Source organism: Mytilus californianus, unplaced genomic scaffold (genome assembly GCF_021869535.1).
Source record: "Mytilus californianus isolate M0D057914Y unplaced genomic scaffold, xbMytCali1.0.p SCAF_14, whole genome shotgun sequence".
NCBI classification, from domain to species: Eukaryota; Metazoa; Mollusca; class Bivalvia; order Mytilida; family Mytilidae; genus Mytilus; species Mytilus californianus.
In genome coordinates, this window is record NW_026262626.1 from 4,270,393 (window position 1) to 4,280,563 (window position 10,171).

The 10,171-nt window shown below is 32.0% G+C and overlaps 1 long non-coding RNA gene across 1 annotated transcript; it reads left to right on the plus strand.

Moving 5' to 3' along the window:
* The first annotated feature begins 621 nt into the window (after positions 1 to 621).
* LOC127724065 (uncharacterized) lies at positions 622 to 5,343 on the plus strand. The gene is made up of 2 exons (XR_007992315.1): positions 622 to 777; positions 4,344 to 5,343. It is a non-coding gene; the product is annotated as an uncharacterized LOC127724065 (long non-coding RNA).
* Positions 5,344 to 10,171: the final 4,828 nt, after the last annotated feature.

The window sequence follows — 10,171 nt, forward strand, 5'->3', positions numbered from 1 at the left end:
TCCAAGAGGCCAAAATATAAAATATAAACAACTCCCATAGAAAATAATTTGTTTTCATAAAAGAAACATGTCCAACACACCGAAATATAAAACTATCTACTAGTATTACTTCGTTATTTGGATTGATCTCGCATTGACTTTAACCCTGCATCTACTTTTTATTTACACAAAAGTGAAAACAAAACACAGAAAAAGGGACTTGAAAAGAAACAAGAACTAAAAAATAACCAGAACTAGAGAAATATAACAAAACAAACTATTTAAATTGACGCATTTTAGAAGCATATACAAATTTGCCCTCAAAACATTAACAGACAAAGGATATTAAAGAAGATATACGATATTAAAAAATGTACCAAATTTCATTTATAAACGACGTGTTCATCTCTCATTTAAAATTTTGAATATCAGGATCTTTTGTTATTTATATTGATCGATATCAATTTTGTTCTACCTAAAATTAATCTATATTCCTTTTACCAACTACTAGTATAAGGACATGAACTTGATATTTATATTTGCATTTCATAAATATTTAATAAAATTTCTTGCAATCGATTTCCCTTTTCATTCATATATATTATATAGTTCTATTTCTGACCATTTAAACACATACTTTAACTCCTAAGGATTGTTGTATTTTACTTTTAAAAACGTAAAAGATTAAAACGATTAATTAATCTCTTAAACAAAAGGCTCTCGTCTTAAAAATCAGCCACGTCGCCCCGGTATCAAGTTAACTTGTTTTCTTCTATTTACAAATGGTTTAATTCTAAGGTAAGGCATTGTTTATTTATTTATTTCATGTGATTGTTTATTTATTTATTTATTTATTACATATGAGAATATGTGATCACAGCAAAAGAAATTGTTTATTTATTTATTTATTTATTTATTTATTTATTTCGTATGATAATATGTACTCACAGCATTTCGATTAAACAACAAAATATCTTGTATTTTTTGCACCTTGTTCACAGCTAATATTATGCATTTATCATAAAAATATTATCAAAATTTGTAGAAGAAATAATATTTCCTTTTACTTTTGTTTGGCAATAACAACATAGTTTATTAAATGGAAATTTACAGACTTAAAATTTGATTTAAATCTCAACAGCTAATTTCGAAGCATTGACTACTGGACTGATGTTACCCTCATGAATCGATAGTCCACCAAAAGCGACAATGACCAAGTGGTAGTAAACAAAACAAATGTTACCGATTCCCGTGCGCACGAATATTAAACAATTATGGCCTTTTGTCAGAAGTTAAAATGAGGATGAAGTCATAAGGGAACGACCATTTAACTTCAAAAGGGGGGGGGGGGGGGGTTTATGGTTTTTCTTAAAAAAAATTTCTGATCCCCAATTGGATGAAAAAAAAAAATTCTGTTCAAGCAGATGACAAAAAAATATATTCTGAATCCAGATTTTCCCCATACCAAATACTATTAAATTTTGAAAAAAATAATTTGATTGATAGCGTTGAAAAACTAAATAAAATTGTTCGCGCTTTGTGCGAAAAAAAAAAATTCTGACTCAGACAAAAAAATCCCCCCCCCCCCCCACCCCCCTTTTGAAGTTAAATGGTTGCTCCCTAAATACCAGAAAGAACATCAATATAAACATCTTTATACTAGTGAATTCAAAAACGTAATTGTTTTAATAAATTTTGTTTTTGCGTATTACCCCTGTTGACGGAGGCTGTCATGCTGTAAAGCAAACGATTTCCCGCAAATTTGTATATCTGATTACGTTTAAGTATCGATAAATAATACAGACTCCATCTTCCTTCAAAGGCAAATCCAGCCTCATAACGTTTTATTTTTACTACGGGTGCGTTCCAAAACAACTATTTTGCCTACGCGCAGTTTCCCGCTGAAAAAAAAGAAGTTGTTTTGTGATTATTTTGTTAGTAGTTACGATAGTAAAGTATAATATTATCAAGTACTCATTTTATAACGATACATCCTTATATCTGTCTGTCATTGACATCTGCTCTTTAAAACATACATTTTGACTTGTATATGTGTCTTTTTTTAAACAAAAAAAATAAAGAAAATATCAAAATATTTTAACAGAATCATGCAATTTTACTTTGACAGACTAAATCAAATACACCAGCAGATCATCTATGATTACTTTTTAGTCAAAGTGATGTGCCTATATTCTATGAAACATGATTGATGATTGTGGATGTATTATTTCATTAATGATCTGTCAGACAGTGCACATTGCAGTTTGATGTAATGTGCACCTCTCCAGCAAAAACTCTAGGAAAGCATCTATAATTTGAAACGAGTTTTTCACATGATTGAAACTAGTTTTGGTTAAATGTATAATGAAGAAAAACGAGAAAAGATATATTACTTGTTGATTTTCATGTTACAAAGGGTTGGTATGAAATTGACTACTTAATGTGTTTTGACATCCAGGATACTTATTACCAAAATCGACTGAAAAACGAACATTATGTGCACAATGTAGTAATAAACTTTGTAGCTACCTCTCACCACCGATCTATATTGAAGCGAACAAGAGTAAATCTTCAAAAAGGAGAAACCACATATCAAATTATAGTTATAGAGTCGATTTCAGGCATTTGGAAATGATTCTTTGCAAGGGTTATACCAAAGCTGTATAATACATGATCAAATACTTTTTGGATATTACAGGTCCAACTATCATGATGTATATAAGAAAGGACCTATCTATAGTAAAGCGATAAACTAAACTGTGAAATCATCTAAGATGTTTAAGACGTTTACAGGTACTTCAGGGTTACTGACAATTAAATGGTTGTACATTTATTTCGAATCTATAACTTTTTTGTGGAATTTTGATGTTCAGTACGGATTCTAACTTGTAGTTGTTCCTTTTGGTCTTTGATGGATACATGTCTTATTGGTAATCATGTCATCCAATTAATTGTTTAAGACCCTACAGTTACTTGTCTATAGTCTACAGTAAAAGAGAGGCGAAAGATACCAAAGGGTTATTCAAACTCCTAAGTCGAAAATAAACTGACAACGTAATGGCTTAAAAAGAAAAAGACCAACAGACAAACAGACAAACAGACAAACAACAGTACACAAAACACAACATAGAAGACTGAGCAACACAAACCCCACCGATAACTGGGGGGTGATCTCAGGTGTTCCGGAAGGGTAAGCAATACCTGCTGCACATGGGGCACCCGTCGTGTTGCTCATGATAGTACAAATCCGGTAATAAGTCTAATTCGGTAGGTCACATTCGGGGAAAAGGGGACGGGAATGTAGTTATGATATTTGGAACATATCCGCTATCATCTGCGAAACGGATATTCCATAACGGTCAACCAACTCGGGATGGCGTCCGTAAAATTTACGAAGGTATGATTTCAACTTCACCACTTGGAACTCTTGCTTTAATGGCTTCCTTGTGAGTAGCAACCATCTAAAAAGGAAATCATGATAGGAAATGCAAGCCCTGGAATATCGTATCAACTGGGAGATATATACTCCGTATGCAGGCGCGGCTGGAATGTTGCTACATAGAAATGGAAAGATCACAATTGGGAAGCTGAAATCATCTCTTTTGTCGTAAAGTTTTGTTTTCAGCCGACCCTCATTGTCAATTTCTAGATGTTAGTCAAGATATGAGGCAGATTTAACTGTATCTGTTGTATCCTTTATCTCAAGTTCGATGCTGTTTACAGAACGTAATCATTGTCCTTTGGTCCTTGTTGTATACATATCTCATTGGCAAGCATTCCATTTAATCCATTGTATAAGACCCTACGTTTACATCCCTGTTTTAGGTCTTTCATTGACAATCACACCGCATCTTCTAATTTTTATTATGACGAGTTGTAAATTTTGTTTCGTTTATTGACACACACATATTAAAAAGTAAGCTAACAAAAAACTCCAATGAAAATTCCAAACGGAAAGTCCCTTATCAAATGGCACATCTTATCGAACACATCAAACGAATGGAAAACAACTGTCATATTCCTGACTTGGTACAGGCATTTCCTTATGTACAAAATGGTGGATTAAACCAGGTTTTATAGCTAGCTAAACCTTTCACTTGTATGACAGTCGCATAAAATTCCATTATATTGACAACAAAGTGTGAACAAAACAAACAGACATAATTGGTAAGAGAGGCGAGATATACCAAAGGGACATCTAAACCCATAAGTTGAAAATAAACTGACAACGCAAAGTAAAAAAAAACGATCAAAAGACAAACAACAGTATACAAAACACAACATAGAAAACAAAAGACTGAGCAATGTAACAAATACATAGTTATAAGATCATTATAAAATTTATTTTGTTTTCTGTGTTTCAGTCTGTCAAGTTGGGATTAGCAATGCCAGTTAAGTGGCAATGTCCGGGCTATCCAAAATGTCAGAAAATATTTCAATATGGTTCAGGATTAAAAGCTCACATAAATTCCTGTAAACGGGCACAGAGTAAGCGAGCGAAGAAGAAAAAAGATGAAATTGAGACCATTATAACTATCATTCAATTTGTGGAGGATAGACAACGCGGAAATATCACAATTGCTCGACGGAAAGTGCCTGATTTTATACAGCCAAGTGCAGTGCTCGCTAGGATTTGACAGGGATTTCTCTTATCTGCGACTATTGTATTTCAAGGATTTCTTTTTGTTCTGGAAATATATGGAAAAGATATGTTTATTTAATATGCTGCACTTTCTAAAACAACGTAACCATGAAAAGATAAATTGATTTGAATGTTTACATTTATATTATTCAAAAGTGGTAATATTCAATAAAAGTATTCTCATACGAAACAATACATTGAATAGAACTACAGACTTATATAGCTTTAAACTTTCAATGATTAAAAACTCTGAACTTCATTCATTCAATTAGTTGTATTGAATTACCGAAATTGAAAACCAGAGACGAGGGGCATTGGAACTATAACTATGCATTGATTCGTATATCAACTATCATGGGTTTTTTTCTTGCTGGTAAAGGCTGCATTTTACGGAAGAGCACTGTTTCTATTTATATGTAGTCTTGTGTACGATGAGTTATTTTTTTAAGCCAGGCCCTTTTCAATAAATTTTTTGAAAACATTACCAATGAGAGTTAAAGTTTTTGAATCTGTTAAAGGCTATTGTTTCATTTTTTGAAATGTATATTTGTGTAACATCAACTCCTATGACGTGCTCTTTTCTGCGACGTAATTGAGCTAATATTTTTTTGTGATTGTTAATGGGCAAATGATGCTTAGTTTAGTGTTTTTGTGTACCATGTAATATCATATATAAGCGCATGTATTATTGATATATTTCTCTCAAATAAAAATGAAAATTTTCTAATATATACCTTTCTAAAAGGCAGTATTTGTAAGATTTATACCATAAGAATGCCCCAGAAATACTAGGAGGTAAACTATTAAAAGAGTTGAAATTTGTTACAAAGTATCTGTAAGAACATACACCAAAAAACAGAAAGCTTAAAACAAAGAACACATTTGTGATACTATTTGAATTCTTTTTTTTTGTTTATTAACCAACCTCTATTACTGTAAACAATAAATGATCAGTGTGGTGATTTCTTGAAGTATACTTGACATTTAATATCAGACTATGATATTTGAAAACTGACACTTGTTTGTGAATTAGGAATTAGACTTATTACCGGGTTTGTACTAACATGAGCAACACGTCGGGTGCAACATGTGGAGCAGGATCTGCTTACCCTTCCGGAGCACCTGAGATCACCCCCAGTTTTTGGTGGGGTTCGTGTTGCTCAGTCTTTAGTTTTCTATGTTGTGTTTTGTTTGCTGTTGTTTGTCTGTTGGTCTTTTTTTTCAGCCATGGCGTTGTCAGTTTATTTTTGACTTATGAGTTTGAATGTTCCTTTGGTATCTTTCGCCTCTCTTAGGACACTATAAAAGAATATCGATTTTATATTTTATATATATACAAATTATTTCACGACAAAACCTATGAAATAAGACTTGGTATTTTCGAAAAGAAGTGTTTCCGTTGGACCATCAACATGCACCAATCATTATTGGTATTAAAGCATCGGAAAACACACTGTATTTTGTTTTAATTTTGGGTTTGCATTTACGCGTCTCCAAAATTTATTTTGAACACTAACCCTTTGTTTTTTTTTATGATATAAATTCATCTTTAAAAAATATGTCAAATCCATTATTCATTATTTCTTAGGCAAAATCCAAGAAAAGTATGAAATAATTTAAATCATATTAAAATATACATGTATTTTCTAGTCTTATTGTGTTACGGTTTTGCTTTTATGTTTTAGTATTGTCATTCATATAAAATATTACCATTAGTAAAATAACAAATATACCAAACTCCAAGGAAAATTCTAAACGGATGGAAAAACAACTGTCATATTCCTGACTTGGTACAGACGTTTTCTTATGTAGAAAATGGTGTATTGAACCTGATTTTATAGCTAGCTAAACCTCTCAGTTGTTTGACAGTCGCAACAAAATCCATTATATTAACAACAATGCGTGAGCAAAACAAACAGACATAATAGGTAAAAATGTCAAAAATTGGGGAACAGCAATCAACATTGTGTTATAATCTTAATCACTATAAAACAAATAACTATTTCAACAAAGAAAACAAAATGGCATATAGACACTCTATAGACAAAGTATATAGGCAAAAATGAAAGACAAGAATACAAAAATTACCATAGCACATTAACACATTGGTGGGATGTATAAATACCTAGCCAAGCCAGAAGTATATACCAAAAATGGACTAAACAGTAAGGGTTAAAAATATGAAAAGACAAATAAAAAGAACACTATAACACGTAATTAACACGACAAAAACCGTCAGTACCTAGAATCTATACTTCAAGACCATCATGTTTTATTTGTGTATATATGCAGGTGAAGTTGGTAAATTTGCTGCTTAGCTGGGGGAAATCTATAATTTCAAAATTAAAATCGTATCGCTTGTCATAGATTCTGGTACTGAGATGACCACTTATGTCAAATTCGAGGTGTAGGTCTCAAAATGAGGCGGATGAAGCAGTGTCTATTGACTCTTTAATCTCTAGTTCTTGAGGATATATTAATTGAACCCAATCAGAAAAGTTTGGGTTATTAATAGAAAGAACATCATCAATATATATGAATGTGAAATTAAATGATCTGGCTTCTTTGATCTTCTTGTTTTTGATAAGTGTCTGAAGGAACTCCGTTTCATATGAAATTAAGAAGAGGTCGACAAGGAGAGGCACATAGTTCGTTCCCATAGGAATGCCGACAATTTGTTGAAAAAGTCTACCTCCAAATTCAACAAATATGTTGCCAATAAGAAACTCTAGCATACTGATCACTTGTTCCTCTGTGTAGCTTTTCGTTCACTATTAACAGACCATGCAGTATGGTATCCCAAAGCAATAAATTTATAGCGTATGCTACCATTTTTATATTGAAAAGCATTTCTTTTAAACGATTTTTCAATTTCACATGGGGAATGGTGGTATACAGGTTTGAAAAATCAAAAGTTTTGATAGAATTAATTTCAAAGAAAGATCGAGATATAAAACTATCCAGAAGTTCTTTAGAGTTTTTTAGAATCCACATATGGTTAATACCACTACGTGAGTTTCACTGCGGATAGAATTTTTGTCAATCTAATGGACAATTCCATAAGTGGCATATAATGTGCTTAGTAATTTTTTTAATTGTAAATGGAATAACACTATATTGTCTCTGATCCGTGTGGTGTTTTTGAACAAGTAAAATGGCAAATACATCTAGCTTTTGAGAGCACAAGATCTGAAAAAAAATATCACAAAACAGCATCATCATTTTCTCATTATAAATAAAAAAAACATGGGATAGACTACCAAAGATATACGACCATTTTTATAATCCTAAAGACTATTAAAGATGTATACACCATCTTTCTCATGGTTCTTCAAATAAGAAAAATAGTATAAGACATGAACAATAGAGTATTTATTAAAGTGCGCACAACTTGGAACAAACACATGATCATGTGGCGGGGTTAAACATTTTGAAATCCCAGCCTCTCCTTCTTAATGTCGATCAGTGGACCAAAAAAAAACGATATTAAAGATCATATAATAAAAATCCGTATAGAAAAAAGTACTCATCTCTATAAGGAAATACTCGATAACAGAAACACTAATACAAACAAAACAATCCCGTATTCAAGAATTTCAATACCTGTTGAAATCATGCTGATCCTGCGCCAACCCTATCACATAAATGGGTTAATTATCTGTTCCTTAGTTTATATAACGTGTTTACGGGATTTCAAAATTTAATTTCGAGCACGATTAACGAAAAATAAATTTTCAAATCGCACGTTAGCAACATGCCATTATTTTCGGTATTGCGTAATCTTGTATCGTTTTTTACTGTTAATTTCTAAATATCTCTAATATAAAGTTGGAAAAGATATAATTCTGTATTTTCTCATGGGAACCTTGCGTCCACTAAGTTACACGTACAGCATTGTCGATATGTCACAAACACAATTTCAACATATGTGCAGGCTGTTTCCATTACATTAACCAAATCGTATTGCTTGAAAGTCAAGATCCATGCTTTATGGTTTAAAAGTATAAAAAGTAAAATAACAAAAATACTTAAGTCCAAGGAAAATTCAAAACGAACAGTGGAAAATGGTGGATTAAACCTGGTTTTACAACTAGCTAAACCTCTCACTTGTATAAAAAGAAAGAAGATACCAAGTGTAAAATAACAAAACTCACATCGAAGAAAGGACCGCCATGACCTAAAAAGAAAGAAAAACAAACAAACAAACAACAGTTAACCATCTGATTGCTTTGTGGAAAATCGGGATAAAATTTATATTCGGAGCATATTTGTTATGCAAGAATCACTTATTAATCGACATACTTCGATATTGTTTTAGCAAATTAAAGTCACCAAAGATGCCAGGCTTATGGTGTATGGTTGCTCATAATTGCTTACATTCACTACTTTTGAACTTTGGTGGATAGTTGTCTCATTGGCAATCATACCACATCTCCTTATCTTAATATTATGATTTTGAATACCAGACGTACGTTTCGTCTACTTAAGACTCATCAGTGGCGTACATTCGAGTTTATAACAGTTTGGAGACCAAAATCAATAATGATTATGAAGAGTATTGAAAATATAAAGTTTTAAAAAGGGCCAAATCTTGCGTAGGTCATTTATGCCTGAAGTTAGACAAACCTGTTACGACAGATTTTAAAGTTTAAAAACATTTAATTTACCAAAAATTACCGTACAAATGATATTTCACGCAAGCACAGAACTGCTAATTACTAGGCTATTGGTATCCTCGAGGACAAAACTTCACGCAATATTGTTATGGCATTCAAGTCAAATGAGTTAGAAGACCAAATCAAAAACAAAGTTGAAAAATATTGCAACCAGAATTTTGAAATCTTGCAAAGGCCTTTTTTGCCTGAATCGGACATATTAACGTTTTACAGTACATTAACAAACAATGAACATACCAATTATATTTCATTGCAGCCCATCGGCTGGCTGGTGGCAGTCTCACGTACGATATAAAAGTTATCACTTATTCTCTTACGTATCTTAAAAGTCGATATCAATTATAGTTGAGGGAGTGTTTAAACTTAATGTGAATGAGAATATCATAACTATTATTAAGAAAAGTTTAATCATTAGTTGTCAAGTTGAAAATATCTAACAGCTCTAAATCCTCCTCAACGCGTTTACAAATTTAAAACATTTCAACACAGATGATCATATATTTTACAACGATACCAATATGGATTGATTAAAACATGAAGAGGTAGCCAACATTGATTGAATTACCCTCCAGTGTTTCAATATGAAGAGGTAGCCAACATTGATTAAATTCCCTTCCAGTATTTTAACACGAAGAGGTAGCCAACATTGATTGAATTACCCTCCAGTATTTTAACATGAAGAGGTAACCAACATTGATTAAATTTCCTTTCTGTATGTTAACATGAAGAGGTAGCGAACATTGATTGAATTCCTTTATTTTGGACAAGTATATGGACGTGCGAAAAACATTTGTTCATGTTCAGTAAATATTCAACACTCTCACTTTTATCTCTTTAAGTAGCAGGACAAAAGATAGATAAACTCACAATAAAA